Source organism: Elephas maximus, chromosome 17, assembly GCF_024166365.1.
Source record: "Elephas maximus indicus isolate mEleMax1 chromosome 17, mEleMax1 primary haplotype, whole genome shotgun sequence".
Taxonomy (NCBI): Eukaryota; Metazoa; Chordata; class Mammalia; order Proboscidea; family Elephantidae; genus Elephas; species Elephas maximus.
Window position 1 is genome coordinate 23,014,033 of NC_064835.1, and position 18,753 is coordinate 23,032,785.

Sequence of the window (18,753 nt, forward strand, 5' to 3'; positions counted from 1 at the left end):
TAAGATAGGCAATGATACTGGTGAGGAGTGAACTTCGTGGCTAAAGTAGACATACGAGACTGTGTGGGCAAATCCTGTCTGGTGGTGAGATGAGGAGGAAGAAAAGGACAGGAACTGGTTGAATGGATAAGGGGAATAAAGGGTGGAGAGGAAGAATGTGCTGTCCCATTAAGGGGAGAGCAGCTGGGAGAACACAGTGGGGCGTGTATGGCTTTTTGTATGAGAGACTGACTGACTTGATTTGTAATCTTTCATGTAAAGCACAATTTTAAAAAAAAGTAAAAAAAAAAATTGTTCAAAGATGACATTTACTAACCAAAATTGTGTCTGGTAAGTGAGGCTATAAATTTCTGTTTCGTAGGATCTGTTTTTTTTTTTTTTTTTTCCTTTGCAAATGTAGACCAAAGATATGTGTCTTAGGAAAAGTCTAATTCACACTGGTGACTAGTATTGTACTTAGACTGAAATCCATAATGCATGTTTTGAAGCATTTGCTAGTGGAGATCAAAGACCACAGCCTTCAGTTTGGATTGCACCTCAACATAAAGAAAACAAAAATACTCGCAACTGGGCCAGTGAGCAACATCATGATAAACGGAGAGACGATTGAAGTTGTCAAGGATTTCATTTTGGTCGGATCCACAATCAACAGCCATGGAAGCAGCAGTCAAGAAATCAAGAGACACATTGCATTGGGTAAGTCTGCTGCAAAGGACCTCTTTAAAGTATTATATTTTCAGTTGCATCATATGCATTTGAAATCTGGAGAGTGAATAAGGAAGACTGAAGAAGAATTGACGCCTTTGAATTGTGGTGTTGGTGAAGAGTATTGAATATAGCATGGACTGCCAAAAGAATGAACAAAGCTGTCTTAGAAGAAGTATAACCAGATGCTCCTTAGAAGCAAGGATCGCGAGACTGCGTCTTACATACTTTGGACATGTTGTCAGGAGGGATTAGTCCCTGGAGAAGGACATCATGCTTGGCAGAGTACAGGGTCAGTGGAAAAGAGGAAGACCCTCAATGAGGTGGATTGACCCCATGGCTGCAACAATGAGCTCAAGAATAACAATGATTGTGAGGATGGCTCAGGACCAGGCAGTGTTTCGTTCTGTTCTGCATAGGGTCACTATGAGTTGGAACCGACTCGACGGCACCTAACAACAACAACAACATGTTACATGTGGTCTACTAAGCCCCATCTCCGCAATCTGTAACTTCCTTCTGTAGCAAACATGCCTGGAATATATGATATAAAAACTGGCAAGTGTAGAAGACAAGTAATGTTTGACTTACAAAACCCTTCACATGTTTTAGCAATATGCATAGTCTTCTGACCTCCAACATTTTAAACATGAAGTCAAATTAAAGTAATAGACCTATCATAGCCTACTGCTGCTCTTCAAGCCAAAGGAGTGGAATTAAAAAATAAATAAATAAGCCCATTGCCATCCAGTTGATTGGCAGTTCCAGAGTAAAACTGCCCCATAGGGTTTCTAAGGAGCAGCTAGTAGATTCAAACTGCCAACCTTTTTGGTTAGCAGCCAAATGCTTAACCACTGTGCCACCAGGGGTCCCTGGAGTATTCAGAGGATGCTAAATTTGTCAATCATTGAGGAAAACTATCTGAGTCTCTATCAGCCGTAAGCATCACAGACTTTAATTCTTTCAGGTATAAGTCAAAATTCAGAAGACGAATATTTACACTAAGTCTAAATTATCAACATCTTTTATCTTTATACAGCAATGATGCCTTTATTTTGACTACTTTTCTATATCTTGAGAGGTCACCATAAGTCAGTTCCATTTGTAGCCATCTACTATAATCTCTACATTTAGAACAAACAGCAGCATACCCATCCAGTGACACCAGATTCACTCTTTCTTGCTCTTGGACCCACTTGTTTCTTTGTTATGGATGGAAAGGGAATCTCTCTAATTCTCTGTTATTCCCTGTTTTAGTTGGGTAGACGCCCAGCTGGAAGGGGGAAGAGTTTGCTTTTCCAGCCAACTTTAGCCCGCAGGTTGACCTCTATCACCCTGTACACATTGATTATATAGGAAAGGTCTCTTTGTAAGAAGAAAGAAAATACATTCCTGTCATGACATAAATAGTTTATACACTCAAGCTCTAAGTGTCTTTTACTTCTACCAAAAGGCTGTGCATAGGTGGTGGGCTGTTCAGTTATGTACTTCCCCTGCATTGTCTAGCGATTATAAAAACACATTGACATTCATCATCCCGTTTCAGTCATTTGCTGTAAAGATTTGGTGCAAATTATGATGGTTAAGATTATGTATTAACTTTGCTGGGCCTTGATACTCATGGTTTGGCAATTATGATGTAGTTTGGCAGCTATGTAATGACATAATTACCTCCATAATGAGATCTGGGATAATGTAATCACCTCCATGATGAGATCTGTTATGAGAGGCCAGTCAGTTGAAAGGGAGTTTCTTTTGGGGTGCACCTGCATTCAATATAGGTGGACTTTCCAGGAAAGCTCCAGGGCTTTTCTTTGCTGTGGATACTACAGCTATCTCCTGTTCATCTGACCTCTGGTTCTTGGAACTTGAGCTAGCTGCTTACCTGGCCATCTTGGTATTCTTCAGCCTTCATAGTCTCTGAGCCAGAGTTCTGCCAGCTTACCTGCCAATCTTGGTTTCACCAACCCCTGAAGCTACATGGGTCAGGAGAAGCCTACAGCCTGACCCAGGGATTTGGAACTTACTAGCCTCTACAACCACATGAGCCATTTCTTTCTCTCCATATGTGTACATATATATGTTGTCAGCTGCTGTCAAGTCTGTTCTTACTCGTAGTGACACTATGTATAACAGAAGGAAACACTGCCTGGTCCTGCGCCATTCTCACAGTCATGGTTATGATTGAGCCCATTGTTGTAGCCACTGTGTCAATCCATCTAGTTGAGAGTCTTCCTCTTTTTCACTGACACTCTAATTTATCACACATGATGTCCTTCTCCAGGGACTGATACCTTCTGATAACACACCCAAAGTATGTGAGATGAAGTCTCGCTATCTTTACTTCTAAGGAGCATTCTGGCTGTACTTCTTTCAAGACAGATTTGTTCATTGTTTTGGTTATCAGCCGAACTCTTTTAACACTGTGCCCCCAGGGCTTCTTAACAATAACTATAATAATAATAAATTAATTTTGATATCACGCAGAGAATAGAAAACACAGAATTGCGTTCCAGGGAATCACAGTATCTATTCTGCACACATGGGGCAGGCTGCTACCCTCTTGAGGGTAAGAAATTCTTTCTTTAATTCACACTTTCTATACATGCCTCTTTGATTTTGTCATGAACGCCATTATGAGTTTTAAGGTATAATTGCCCCTGCCTTTGTATAATTTTTTTTAATTTATTTACCAAAGAAATGACCCTGGAATGATTCTTCTGTTGAAGAGAACAGATTAGCAAATACTTGATTCCTGCTTGAAAGCACTTAGGGAAAAAAAAAAGTCCAATTTTTTATTGCATGACTGTAATTACAGAATATTGTAAAGTAAAAATTCTAATTTATTTCCTAAAGATGCAGCTTTGTTGGTAGCACCCCCCCACCCAAGATACATTTTTTTATATCATCCAAACCCAGAAAACCAAGCCCACTGCTGTTGAGTTGATTCCCGCTCATAGAAACCCAAAAGGAAAGTAGTACGTATGGTTTCTTAGACTGTACATCTTCACAGAAGCAGACTGCCATGTCTTTCTCCTGTGGATTGCGGTGGTGGGTTCCAACCAACGACCTTTTGGTTAGTGGCCCAGCTCCTTAACCACTGTACCACCAGGGCTCCACTTCGTATAACAGGTTATTAAAATATGTGCCTTTAAGATATGTTGAATATAATATTATTCACCATTACTTTTCAGAGATGAGGTGGTTAACGTTTTGATCTAATGACTCTTCTGAAGTCAATATTTGTTGAATAATTGAATATTACACACAAACATATCTACATATCTATTAAAAGTTTCTCAAAGTAAGAAGACTTTGCACATAACTGATTCACTGAAATTAAGCTCTCTCTTGGGTATAGTTCAAGAGTGGAGGCAGGCCTGTCCAGTTAGGTTTTGTTCGTTTTAATTTCCACCACCCCTAGCTTAAATAATTAAATTAGCCAATCTTGCTCTTCACCTCAGGGGTTGCAATATTTTATTTTCTAAACTATTATTATCTAATTAATAAATATTTCTGAAAAGAACTAATGTTCTCATTATTCAATCATGCTTTCATTTCTGTTTGTTCACTTCATTTTTTTTTTTTTTACTGTTGTCAGAATTTTACTTTGTAAAATATTGAGATAAACATTTTTTCCCCTTACTGAAAATTTCTACAGTATGTTTTCATTTTCTACTGCCCTCAAGACTAATTATGTTGAGTCTGATATTCAGAGCTTTCTGGCTCTGCTTCCAATCTATATTGCCCATTTAATTCCTCTGTTTTCCTTCCCAACTGAGATGTTTCAAGAAAAAGATGGAGCACTGGAGGTGTCCAATCATCTCTGTCAAGAAATTTGGAAGACAACTTCCTGGTGAACTGACTGGAAGAGATGCATATTTGTGCCCATTCCAAAGAAAGGTGATGAAACAGAGTGCTTGATATAATGGAATAATATCATTTTTATCACACATAAGTAAAATTTTTGCTGAGGATCATTACAAAACAGTTGCAGCAGTGCATCCAAAGGGAACTGTCAGAAGTTCAAGCCAAACTCAGAAAAGGACGTGGAATGAGGGATATCATTGCTGAATGTCAAATGGATCTTGGCTGAAAGTAGAGAGCGCAAGTTAACCTTTGTTTTAGGGACTATGCATAGACATTCGACTGTGTGGGTCGTAACAGTTTGTGGATAACACCACAAAGAACCGGTATTGCAGAACACTTAATTGTGCTCATTAGGAATCTGTACATAGATCAAGAGGCAGTCATTTGAACAGAGGAAGGGAATACTGTGTTGTTTAAAGTCAGGAAATGTGTGCGTCAGGGTGGTATCCTTTCACCATACTTATTCAATCTGTATGCTGGCAAATAATCCAAGAAGTTGATCTATATGAAGAAGAATGCAGTATCAGGATAGGAGAAGACTCTTTAACATCCTGTGTTATGCAGATGAAAGATGATACAATTTTGCTCTGCTACAAGTGAAGAGGCCTTGAAACACAAAGTTATGAAGATCAAAGACTATAGCCTTCAGTATGGACAGCACTTCAACATAAAGAAAACCAAAATCTTCACGACTGGACCAATAAGCAAAAAAATGATAAACTGAGAAAATTTTGAAGTTGTCAAGGATTTTATTTTACTTGAATCCACAATCAACACCCATGGAAACAACAATCAAGAAATCAAATATCTTATGGCATTGGGCAAATCTGCTGCAAAAGATCTCTTTAAACTGTTAAAAAACAAAGATGTCACATGGAGGACTAAGGTGCACCTGACTCAAGCCATGGTGTTTTCAATTGCCTCATATGCATTCAAAAGCTGCACAATGAACAAGGAAGACCGAAGAATTGACATCTTTGAATTATGGTGTTGGCAAAGAATATTGAATGTACCATGGACTGTCAAAATAACAAATCTGCCTTGAAGAGGTACTGCCGGAAAGCGCTTTAGAAGCCTGATGGCAAAACTTTATCTCAAATACATTGGATATGTTATCAGGAGGGATTAGTTCCTGGAAAAGGACATCACGCTTGGTGAAGTAGGTGGTCAGCACAAAAGAGGAAGACCCTCAGTGAGATGGACTGACACAGTGGCTGCAAAAATGGGCTCAAGCATAATTAAGATCGTGAGGATGGTTCAGACCCAGGCAGTGTTTGTTTCTGTTGCACATAGGGGCCCTGAATGAGAACTGGCTCCACGGTACCTAACAACAACATATTCAGTGGACAGAAGCACAGTCATAGAGGGAGCTAGTGATGCTTGGTGTGTAGAGAATCCTTAGGGAGTCCTTTGACCTCTTACAGTTACCTTTGGCCTAAGTAGCACTTTGAGTAAAATCATGAATCTTGGAGTCAAATTCCTCAAGTGTGTTTCCAGGCTTAACTGCTTTTTGTGTGAAACTTAAGTCAGGTTATGCAAACTCTTTAAGATTTCATTTCTTCGTCTTTGAAAGGAGAATAGTACTAGAACTTGCGCTGGGCAAATATTATAAATATTAAATAAAGTGATGCACTTGGTTGTTTGGTACAGGGTTTCACATCTTATAAAATCTCAGTAGTGTATGTTACCCTCATTATCATTATCATCATCATAGTTCTTTCTTGTTTGTATATTATTTAAAAATGAAACTATACTTCTTGTAATTTTAGACAGTTTTTGTTTTTATTCTCCATATTTCTGTATATATAGTCATTGTAATATAGCCTTGAAGAAAGAGGTGGACTGAAGGGCAATTTTGGACATGTACTAAATTTTTTTTTTTTATTGTGTAGGGGAAAGAAGTGTCAATGAACCCACAAATTTCAAGAATTAACTGAACAAATTACATATATCAGCAAACCAAAGACCTGTTTCTGATAGGACACTGTAGCACAGATTCCATTCATGAGCATGCTCTAGAATTTCCTTCGGGACAAATTTCACATTCTTGTCACTATGAGTCGGAACCAACTCAATAGCAGTGGGTTTGGTTTTTGGCTGGTATTCTTCTGACTGTAGATCATGGAGTTCAGCATTGGTACAATAGTACAGAGCACAGAGGACACTTTGCCTTGGTCCATGGAGCTGACATTTGATGGCTGTAGGTACATAAATGCTACAGAACCTTAAAACATTGTAACAGCCAAGATGAGGCAACTAAAGTGCTAGAGGCTTTGGACCTTCCCTCAGTGGAGGTGATGTGGAGAATGCTACTAATGATGAAGATGTAGGAGGCAAGGATGGTTAAGGAAGGAGTCAATATGTTAAATGCACCCAGATCCAGAACCAGTAATTCATTGATATAGATACTGGAGCAGGATAGCTCCAGGAGAGGAAAGAGGTCACAGAAATAGTGTTTAACCACATTAGTCTTACAGAAAAAGAGTTCCAACATAAAGCCTGTATGAATTATAGACCCAGTAATGCACAAAATATGAACTCCCACTGTGAGCCAGAAGTAGATGTGATAAGACATAATAGTAACGTTATAAAGCAAAGGATTACAGATGGCAGCATAGCAGTCATATGCCATTGCAGACAGCATGTGACATTCTGCAACAGCAAAAATAATAAAGAAGTAGAGCTGCTCTGAGTCCTGCATTCAGGGTAGGAAATGGGGTTCTTCTGTCACAAAGTTCACCAGCATTTTGGGGGTAATGACAGTGGACTGGCAGAGATCAGTGAAGGACAAACTGCTGAGAAAACAGTACATGGGGGTGTTCAGGTGAGAACTGAGTCCAGTCAGTGTGATCATGCCCAGGTTCCCCAGCACCAAGACCACATAGATTCCTAGGAAGAGGAAGATGAGGGGTAGCTGGAGTTCAGTTTGTTCTGTTAGCCCAGAGAGGATGAACTCAGTTCCTGAGGAATGACTTCTATGGTCCATTATCCTCTCATCCTCAGCAGGTTCTAAAACAGAGACAATAAGTTCACTTTGTGTGTGTGTGTGTGTGTGTGTGTGTGTGTGTGTGTGTGAGTGAGTGAATGCACATGTGTGTAATTCTGTGCAGGTCCTTAATTTCACCCTCGTCAGAAAAGATTAACATTCCAGGGATCTCCTGAGCATCTCGTGTGCATCTGGAAAATCCACTGATGATGATTGGCCACACGAGGAATTATATCTGGACTTCAAGGATCTTATAATTAAGATATTTTATAAATTCTTAAAACACAAATTTGTGTATTTTTTTGGTCAGTCAGAAGGAATGGTACTAGTGTTTTTTTTTTCCAAGATGTTTTTCTTTTGCCCCCATATTCTATATATATATATTAATGTCATACATACTAAAGGGAATAATAATTACATTTTCATTTGACAGAATAAGGAATAGTGGTGAATACTTTTTATAATTAATAAACATAAGTCTCATAAACCTGTGAAATCTCCTAATTCTTTTCTGAGTTATTTTTCTTACTAGTGTCCTAACTCACAATAGCTGAAGGACTGGACAGCTGCCAAGACCTTTTCATCCTGAGACTTTGTGGCTCTTTGTCCCAGCTTCCTTCACACAGACTACAAGATATACCTGCCTGGCTGATCCCATACTCAATGTCAACAGCTTCACCAAGAGTGAGGCATTGTTTTCTACTGTTTCTAGTTGAACAATCCCAGGGACATAATAAATATAATGACATAAATTTACGTCCCGTATTCCACCACTCTGGCCTGGGGAGCAGTAGATAAGATTGGTCTACACTTAACTTGACTTCATGGCTGAAGTGGTAGAGGTTAGAAGGCTACACATATTACTAAAACAAATGAAGGGTTTTGAAAGACAGGCCCAGGAAATTTTCTATGGTGGTCAGAATTTATAATCATGTATTCTACAGGTGTTTACTACAGAAGTTAAAGATTGTGCGGATGTGGCTTAGCAGAGCACATGCAACATACGATTATGGATTCCAGTCTAAGTACAATACTGGTCACCAGTGTGATGTCGAATTCTACAAAGACACATTATCTTTAGTCTACATTTGCGAAGAAAACAGATTCTACAAAACAGAAATTGTTAGCCCTACTTAAGACTCAAGTGAAAACAGTTCAGCTGGGATACAATACATGGAATAAAGAGAAACTGGAAAATTTCAGGAAAATATTTAGAAACCTTGCATTTTGAGGAATAGTTGAAAGAACTGGGGATATATAAATAGTAAAAAAAAAAAGATACATGTAAAAAAAAAAGCATCTGATAATTATCTTCAAATGGTTACAATTTTGCTATGTTTACGAGGTACTAGACTCTTTTTAAAGGGATCCTTGGTGGTGCAGTGGTGAAGAGCTTTGCTGCTAACCAAAAGGATGGTGGTTTAAACCCACCAGCCTCTGCTGGCTGGAAAGATGTGGCAGTCTTCTCTGCACAGATTACAGCATTGGAAATCCTGATGGGCAGTTCTACTCTGTACTGTGGGGTAGCTAGGAGTTTCAATTGACTAGACAGCAATGGGTTTTTTGGACTTTTTTTAATGTGTCTTCAAGAGACTGAAGTAAAACAAACTGCTGGAAACCATGGAGAGACATATTCTGTTTCACAAGAAGAAAGAACATTCTAGCAGTCAGACATATCCAGAAATGGAATCAGCTCCCTGAGTATGCTACCACATACTCACAATTAGAACTGTTCAAGCATAGCCTGTATAACCACTTAGGATTTATATTGTTCAAGGACAAAAGCACTGCATGGAACATTGGATATATCATCTTTAATACCTCTCAAATCCAGCTTTTCATGATTTTATCAATTTAATGGGCACGATTTTTAGACGATCCTGCGTTCACATCTCAGCTCAGTCACATACTTGCTCTGTGACCTTGGGTAAACTACTTTTACTCTCCAAACCTCTGGAAAAGAAATAATGGAGATGTTAATATCTATCTCTTGGTAGTAGTATGAAAACTAAATCAAATGATACCTGGAAGGTGCTTAGTACAATTACTGGGTATTGGCAAGAACTTCATAAGTGATAATGTTGTTTTAATCACAATCTATTGGGTTTCTCTCTAAAATATCTTTCATTTACCCAGCATGTTCATTCCCATAATGATGACCGTAATTCATTTTCTTAGCCTATCTTTCCTGTTCGTCCTTTTTACATTAATACACATAGTACAGAGATTCACAATCATTTTGCTGAACATCAATTTCTTAAATGACATCAATATTCTCCATGGTCTATAAATAAAGCTCAGACCAATTTTCAAGTCATTCAAAGATTTGTATCATCTAACAACAAATTAGTTTTCTTATAATTTCTTCTTTTTTTTCCTTACAAGTAGTAGTTGAAAGTTCAGCTGTTCACCAAAAAGTCAGCAGTTCAAATCCACCAGCTGCTCCTTAGAAACATTATGGGGCAGTTCTACTCAGTCCTATGGGGTCACTGTGAGTCAGAAGAATCAATTGGACTGCACATAATAGCAAGAATCACATACTTTGGCTCTTCCACAAAAGGGCTTTTTGTAGGCTTTTGGTTTTGACCCATCATGTTTCCTTAATTTTCTTCTTCTTCCAATTCTTGACCCCTGAAATCTAATATTTAAGGTATAGAAGAAAACTCAAGTTCATGAGACAATTTTATGTATATCCATGAATATGTTCATGTTGACACTTAGCACTTAATCATTTAATTCTCTATTACTTATCATGATTTATTTCCTGGTTTTTCTACTTCCCTACACTTAAACTCAAAAAAGCATCTAGCATAGTGGCTGTCAAGTATGTGTTAGATGAAATTTTTAGAGATAAGTTAACATAGACTACACATAAGTGAAGAAAGATATCTCTATGCCTGAATTGAAATGAATAAAGAGCGTTTGCTCTAATTCTATAACACAGGGGACAGGGAGATGATAAAGACATTGTGTGTGTAAATACTACAGTGAGGTTGTTATAGATTGAATTATGTCCCCGCATAATGTGTGTTGTAAATCCTGACCGAAGTGTCTGTTTTTATAACCCCAGTTGGGAATGGGTTGTCTTTGTTGCAAGATTAGTGTGGGGTGTATCTTAAGTCAATTTCTTTTTTTTTTTTAATAATTTTTATTGTGCTTTAAGTGTAAGTTTACGAATCAAGTCAGTCTCTCACATATAAACTTATATACACCTTACTGCATACTCCCACTTACTCTCCCCCAATGAGTCAGCCTTTCATGACAACTTTGCCAGTTTCTAACCCCCTCTACCCTCCCATCTCCCCTCCAGACAGGAGATGCCAACATAGTCTCAAGTGTCCAACTGATGCAAGTAGCTTACTCCTCATCAGCATCTCTCTCGGACCCATTGTCCAGTCCAATCCATGACTGGTGTGTTGGCTTCCGGAACGGTTCCTGTCGTGGCCCAAGAGAAGGTTTGGGGATCATGACTGCCGGGATTCTTCTAGTCTTAGCCAGACCATTAAGTCTGGTCTTCTTATGAGAATTTGGGGTCTGCATCCCACTGTTCTCCTGCTCCCTCAGGGGTTCTCTGTTGTGCTCCCTGTCAGGGCAGTCATCAGTTGTGGCCGGGCACCACCTCGTTCTTCTGGTCTCAGGATGATGTAGTCTCTAGTTCATATGGCCCTTTCTGTCTCTTGGGCTCATAATTACCTTCAGACCTTGGTGTTCTTCATTCTCCTTTGATCCAGGTGGGTTGAGATTCATTGATGCATCTTAGATGGCTGCTTGCTAGCGTTTAAGACCCCAGATGCCATACTTTAAAGCGGGATGCAGAATATTTTCTTACTAGAATTTATTTTGCCAATTGACTTACATGTCCCATGAAGCCATATTCCCCAAACACCCACCCCTGCTCCGCTTACCCTCGAAGGATTGGGTTTATTCAGGAAACTTCTTTCCTTTTGGTCCAGTCCGTTTGTGCTGACCTCCCCTGTAATGAGTGTTGTACTTCACCTAAAGTAGTTCTTATCTACTATCTAATCAGTAAATAACCCTCTCCCACCTTCCCTCCCTCCCCTTTTGTAACCACAAAAGAATGTGTTCTTCTCACTTTAAACTATTTCTGAGGGACCGAATTACTGGCTGAGGGCTCTGGGGACCATGGTCCCCTGGAATATCTAGCTCAACAAGCATAACATAATTTATAAAGAATATGTTCTACATTCTATTTTGGTGAGTAGCATCTGGAGTCTTAAAAGCCTGTGAGAAGCCATTTAAATGTACTTCACTGGTTCAGAAGCAAAGAAGAATAAAGAAAACTAAAGATACAAGGGAAAGATTAGTCCAAAGGACTAATGGACTACAAATACCACAGCCACCACCAGACTGCATCGAGTACAAGTAGGTGTTGCCCAGCTACAACCACTGACTATTGTGGCAGGGGTCATACTAGAGGGTCCCAGACAAAGTTGGAGAAAAATGTAGAACAAAATTCTAACTCACAAAAAAAGACTAAGCTTACTGGCCTGACAGAGACTGGAAAAACCTCGAGAGCATGGTCCCTGCACACTTTTTAGCTCAGCAATGAAGTCACCCCCAATGTTCACACTTCACCCAAAGATTAGCTAGGCCCATAAAACAAAAGGAGACTAAAGGGGCACACCAGCCCAGGGCAAGGACTAGAAGGCAGGAGGGGACAGGAAAGCTGGTAATAGGAAACCCAAGGTTGAGAAGGGAGAGTGTTGATGTGTCGTGGGGTTGTCACAAAATAATATGTGTACCAACTGCTTAATGAGAAACTAGTTTGCTCTGTAAACCTTCTTCTAACAAGCAATTAAAAAAAAATGAAACAGGACCCATACCTCTCACCACGCACAAAGACTAACTCAAAATGGATCAAAAACTTAAATATAAAATCTAAAAAAATAGAGATCATGGAAGAAATAGTAGAGTCACTGCTAGGAACCCTAATACATGGCATAAACAGAATACAAAAAATAAATAACAATGCACAAACACCAGAAGAGAAACCAGATAACTGGGAGCTCCTGAATATCAAACACTTATGCTCATCAGAAGACTTCACTAAAAGAGTAAAAAGGCAACCTACAGACTGGGAAAAAACTTATGGCTACAATAGATCTGATCAGGGTCTAATCTCTAAATCTTCAAGGTACTGCAAACTTTTAATGACAAAAAAAGCAAATAATCCAATTAAAAATGGGCAAGGAAGAAGAACAGTCACTTCAGCAAAGAAGACATTCAGGAGGCTGACAGATACATGAGGAAATGCTCAGGATCTTTAGCCATTAGAGAAATGCAAATCAAAACTACAATGAGATACACTTATACACTGCTGGTGGGAATGTAAAATGGTATAACCACTTTGGAAATTGATTTGGTGCTTCCTTAAAAAGCTAAAAATAGAACTAGCACACGATCCAGCAATCCCATACCTTGGAATACATACTAGAGAAGTAATAGCCCTCAAATGAATAGATATATGCATACCCATGTTCATTGCAGCACTGTTCACAATAGCAAAAAAAAAAAAAAAAGGACTTAGGTGCCCATCAATGGACAAACATAAATAGATTATGTTATATTCATACAATGGAATACTAAAAAAAAACAAACAGAATGAAGAACACCAAGAGACAAAAGGCGCCACATAAACTGGACATTCCATCAGTCTGCGACCAGAAGAACTAGATGATGCCTGGCTACCACCAACGACTGCCCTGACAGGGAACACAAAAGAGAGTCCCTGACTGAGCAGGAGAAAAGTGAGGTGCAGAACTCAAATTCTAGTGAAAATACCAGGCTTAATACTCTGACTAAGATTGGAGGAGCCCCAGAACACACGGCCTCCCCAGACTCTCTGTTAACCCAGAACTAAAACCATTCCCGAAGAAAAGTCTTCAGACAAAGAATAGACTAGACTGTTAGACAAAAAATGATAACTCGTGAAGAGCGTGCTTCTTAGTTCAAGTAGATACATGAGACTAAATGGGCAGCTCCTGTCAGGAGGTGAGATGAGAAAGCAGAAAGGGACAGGAGCCGCTTGAATGGACGGACACAGGAAATCTAAGTTGGAAAGGAGGAATGTACAGTCACATTAAAGGGATAGCAACTAGGGTCGCATAATAATGTGTGGATACATTTTTATAAGAGAAACTAACTTGAGCTGTAAAAGTTCACCTAAAGCACACAGACACACACAAAAGTGGAAGATCTGAAACACCGGTCCAGTAAAAAAAGGGGACTTGATAGAAAAAGAAGTTCTTTATTTTTAGAAAATTAGTGTAGCTACAGAAAATTATTAAAGATGCATCTACAGTATTTTTTTCTTGAAATACCATTAAATTCATGTAAGGAAAACTTTCAGGCATATATTTTAAGTTATTCAATTCATATAGTAAATTCATGATAGTGTAATTTTGAAGGTAAGGAAAATGATTTTACATAAATTAAGCCTCTTTTTCTGTGTCATGCTGTCAGTAAAGGGCAGGAAAAGGACCTCAGGTACAATTCATGTGACTCCAAAGTTCGTGTTCTTAACTAGCACTGTCTCCCCAAAAACAGAAACATATTTCTAGACAAAATCCTATGATTGATATACATGACCAAAGACTTTTCAGGTCAGAGAAGGCCTAAAGGCATCAATTGATAGATAAAATGTGAAGCCCTAGTTGATTACATATGTTATATTTTAATAATTTCTGGACAATAATTTTTGAAAACAATATTGACAGACTAACAGGGCCCACCTAAGTGACCAGAATGTTGAGGGCTTCAGAAATATTACATGAACTATGACGAGAGAAGTATTTGACAGAAGGAGATACTTTAGTGCTGTGGGGCCCAGAAATTCTCCACACATCTTCCACTTTGCTGTCAAGATGGATATAACATAACCTTGGAGCAGAACTTCTGGGCTCTATCACGTGAGTGATTTCCTCTCGTTATGCAAATGATTGGATGCCTCAGGCCAAAAATGGCAAGGTCTCATTGTAAAATGTACCTGTCCTCCACAGCAAGTTTCACTATTATGATTTTATGTTAAATTGATTATTTCATCACTTCTCTGTCCTTCACTAGACTAGCGCAGTCCAAGAGAACTTTCATCAATAATGGTAACGTTCTTACTGCATTTTCCAATATAGTAGTCACTGGTCACATGTGGCTATTGTGCACTTGAAATGTGCTAGTGTGAATCTGAAAGTAAATATGTCACCTAATTTAATTCAGTTAAATTTTACATAGCCAAATGTGGCTTGTGGCTGCTGTACTGCGGAGCACAGCACAGTACTGGATGATCATCTCCCTAAGAAAAGGTGCTACTTTTAGTTTCTTTACCATTATAACTTTAGCACCCAGCAAAATATTTCTGCAAAACAGGAAATAAGTACTTTTAATAGACGAATGAATGATTTTAGGAGTCTTTAGCCATAACATAAACTCAGTTTTTGTTTTGTTTTGCTTTCATAACAGGTAACCACATATTTTAGCTTACCACGCACAATTTTGGTTTATAACTATTGTCTTTGCGTAATTATTGATAGTGCCTATCTGCTCAAAAGTTGATTACCTTTCTGTGCTTCAGTTTCCTCATTCATAAAAGATGATAATGCTGATAGATTAAACATGGGAGGACTAAATCTGTAGAGTGCTTCAAACATTACTTGATATATAAAACCAAAATAACCCAACCCACTGCTGTCAAGTGGATTCTGACTCATAGAGGCAGTATAGGGTTTCCATGGTCCTAAATCTCTAAGAAAGCTGACTGCCATATCGTTTTCCCTTGGAAACACTGGCGATTTAGAACCATCGACATTTTGGAGAGCAGTTGATCTCTTTAACAACTTCTCCACCAGGGTAAGCGCTATGTAACTGCTTACAAAATATGTATTAAGCTCAGTTGAAGGCAAATTTGTTTTAAAATACAGTTCTGTATTTCTAAGTGTATATTCTAACATATGGAGCCCTGGTGACACAGTGGTTAAGAGCTCGGTTGCTAACCAAAAGGTTGGCTGTTCAAATCCATCAGCCCCTCCTTGAAAACCCTATGGGGCAGTTCCATTCTGTCCTATAGGGCTGCTAAGAGTCGACCTCTACCGGACAGCAACAGGTTTTTAGTATTCTAATACGCAAAATGATATTTTGCCCATGTGTTAAATGAATGAATGGTTTTAAAATATAGCATACTAAATGTAATCATTTTATGAGCAGACTAAAGTTCACCTGACTATCTTGGTAAGTGTAGGCAAATTAACTCCTTGTGCCTCAGCTCCATCATTTTTTAAATGGGCATAATATTTTAAACTAAATCATAGGAAATTGCTACTTGATTCAATCTAATACTGTCTTCCACATTGGGCTGTGTGAGGATTAAATGTGTTAATAAATGTAACAAGTTTAGAATTGTATGTGGCATATAGTCAGTTTTCAATAAAAATAGCCTTCAAAACCACAAGGAGAACACTAACAAATATAATGAATTATTTCTCTAAGCTCAAATGGATAGAAAAAGATTAAAATCATGGTTTCAAATATTTCAGAAATTATATTCATGTTGGAAGATGTTGGCATGAGGACCTCCTAGAACAATGTCTGCCAGACCTTAATTTCCAGTCAGTAACGCAATGACTGTCTATTATTTCAACACTGAGAGAGAATATTATAGACAAGGGAGCTAATGAGAGCATCATACAAAGGACAAGAAAAGAAAATTTTAATTGCTCCTTTTTCCCATTAGCTCATCTCTGGTGAACAGAAATCTCGAGGGAACTTCTATCTGTATGTTTTTGATGAGACCTCTTATATATCCAAACCCTGGTTAAAAACATGCCACTTTGGCAAGTGATTCAGGCAGCACTGTGAGGAAGCTAGCATAGGGAATCTTGACTTTTGAGTCATGATATTTACATGAGTGACTCAGAAACTGAGATCTGCATTCTGAGCCCTCAGTAAAAGAGAACCAAGAGGTCTGTACTTTGAACTTCCACCACCAACATTACTAAGAGCTACAAAATATTCTTTTTTTTTTATTCCCTCTAGAGGGCACTTGGTCTAAAGCATACAGAGCACCCTGGCTCTGTATCTGAATTCCATGTGTCCTAGAAACTTTCAATCTTCATGAAGTCTAAGCCTCCTTAAAAAACAATACAGGAATTTCCGAAAGCTGCCTGTCAAATGGTTACTCATTTTTTCGTGTAATGCATTCAAAGACAGAAAATTATCTTTTTTTTCATATTTCAACCTATCCTACTTTCAAACACTTTTATTTTTATGTTCCAATAAAACTTTATTTATAAGAAATAGGCAATAACTTGATTTGGTCTAAAGGCTGCTTTTTGCCCATCTTTGATTTAAAGGAGAAAAATTACAAAGTCATTTAAATAGATGCAAAAAACCATCTGATAAAGTTCAACACTAATACATGATTAAAAAAAAAAAGCCTCTGAGAAAAATAGGAGATTTCTTAACTTGATAAAGACTAGCTAACAAAACCCTTCAGCAAACATCATACAAATACCGTTAGAAGAAATTTTGATGTTATTCTTATTGTAGTGCTACAGGCTTCTCTTTATATATGGCCTTTCTGGCCCTGGGTTTATAGTTCCACCAATTTTATTTGTTAGGCCACAGTCTTACAAAGGGACTCAACGGTTTACTATGCAAATAAGGTGTGTAAAACCCTTACAGGGATTGAACAATTTACTAGGTAAATAAGATGTGTAAACCCACTCAAAACGATTAAGTGATTTGCTTATGTAAGCAGCCAGCTGAACAGAGATTTGGGGAGAGAGAAATGGGGAGACAGAGAGAGAAGAAGCATCAGAGTGAAGGCCCCAGCGAAGGGCCTGCCTGTGATCATGGCTGAGAAGAAGCTGAGAGCTGTCTTGGTTGGAAGATGTCCTGATTGAAGAACTATATCCTGTCTCCTGAGTTGTCTCCAGTTATTTCCAAGTTGGTTCTGACTCTGAGTTGTAAGCTGTTACTTCCCCAGCTCATAAGAACCACTTATGAATTCTGTGAGACATTGCAGCGAATTACTGAACCCAAAGACGGGACCAAGAGTGCTAAGGGGGGAGGGATTAATTAATGTTTGAGATGATGGGGTGGTACAGCAGCCTGGAGAAGTTGGATGTTTGGGACATCTTTAACTTCCGCCTCATAGGAACCAGCTTGTGCTGATTCTTTGTTTTATTTATTTATTTTTTTAAATTGTACTTTACATGAAGGTTTACAGATCAAACTAGTTTCTCATCAAACAGTTAGGACACACATTGTTCTACAACATTGGTTAATAACCCCACGACATGCCACAGTCTCCCTTTTCAATCCTGGGTTCCCTATTACCAGCTTTCCTGTTTTGTCCTGCCTTCCAGCCCCTGCCTCAGGGCTGGTGCACCCCCTTTAGTTTGTTTTGTTCCATGGGCCTGATCAATCTTTGGCTGAAGCGTGAGCCTCAGGACTGACCTCATTACTGAGCTGAAAGGGTGTCCCGGGGTCATACTCTCAGGGTTTCTCCAGTCTCTTTCTATCAGGACAGCAAGTCAGGTCTTTCTTTTTGAGTTAGAATTTTGTTCTACGTTTTTTCCAACTCTATCCAGGGCCCTCTATTATGATCCCTGTTAGAGCAGTCAGTGGTGGTAGCCGGGCACCATCTCATTGTCCTGGACTCAGTCTGGTGGAGGCCATGGTAGAGGTGGTTCATTAGTCCTTTGGACTAATCTTTCCTTCATATCTTTAGTTTTCTTCATTGTTCCTTGTTCCCAAAGGGGTGAGACCAGTGGAGTATCCTAGATGGCTGCTCACAGGCTTTTTAGACCCCAGACAATACTCACCAAAGTAGAATGTGGAACATATTCTTTATAAACTCTGTTATGCCAATTGACGTAGATATTCCCCAAGATCATGGTCCCCACAGCCCTCAGCCCAGCAATTCGGCCCCTCAGGGAGTTTGGATGTGTCTATGGAGCTTCCATGACCTTGCCTTCTATAAGTTGTGCTGGCTTCTCCAGTATTATGTACTGTCAACTTTTTTTTTTTTTTTTTTTACCCTTCACCAAAGTTACCACTAATGGATCTTCCACTTCTTGATTTCATTTTTTTTATTTGTTTGTTTTGCATCAGAAGAGTGCCCAAAAATCACCAGTACTTCCCAGTGCATTGACCACGATGCTAACAAATAGTACTGT

The 18,753-nt window shown here is 38.8% G+C and overlaps 1 protein-coding gene and 1 pseudogene across 1 annotated transcript in view; both read right to left on the reverse strand.

Annotated features, from left to right (window-relative positions):
- Positions 1-18,753, reverse strand: part of LOC126060649 (putative olfactory receptor 8G2) — a 306,855-nt gene that overhangs the window by 57,873 nt on the left and 230,229 nt on the right. The gene's annotated exons all lie outside the window — the stretch shown is intronic.
- LOC126061083 (putative olfactory receptor 8G3) lies at positions 1,178-7,561 on the reverse strand (annotated as a pseudogene).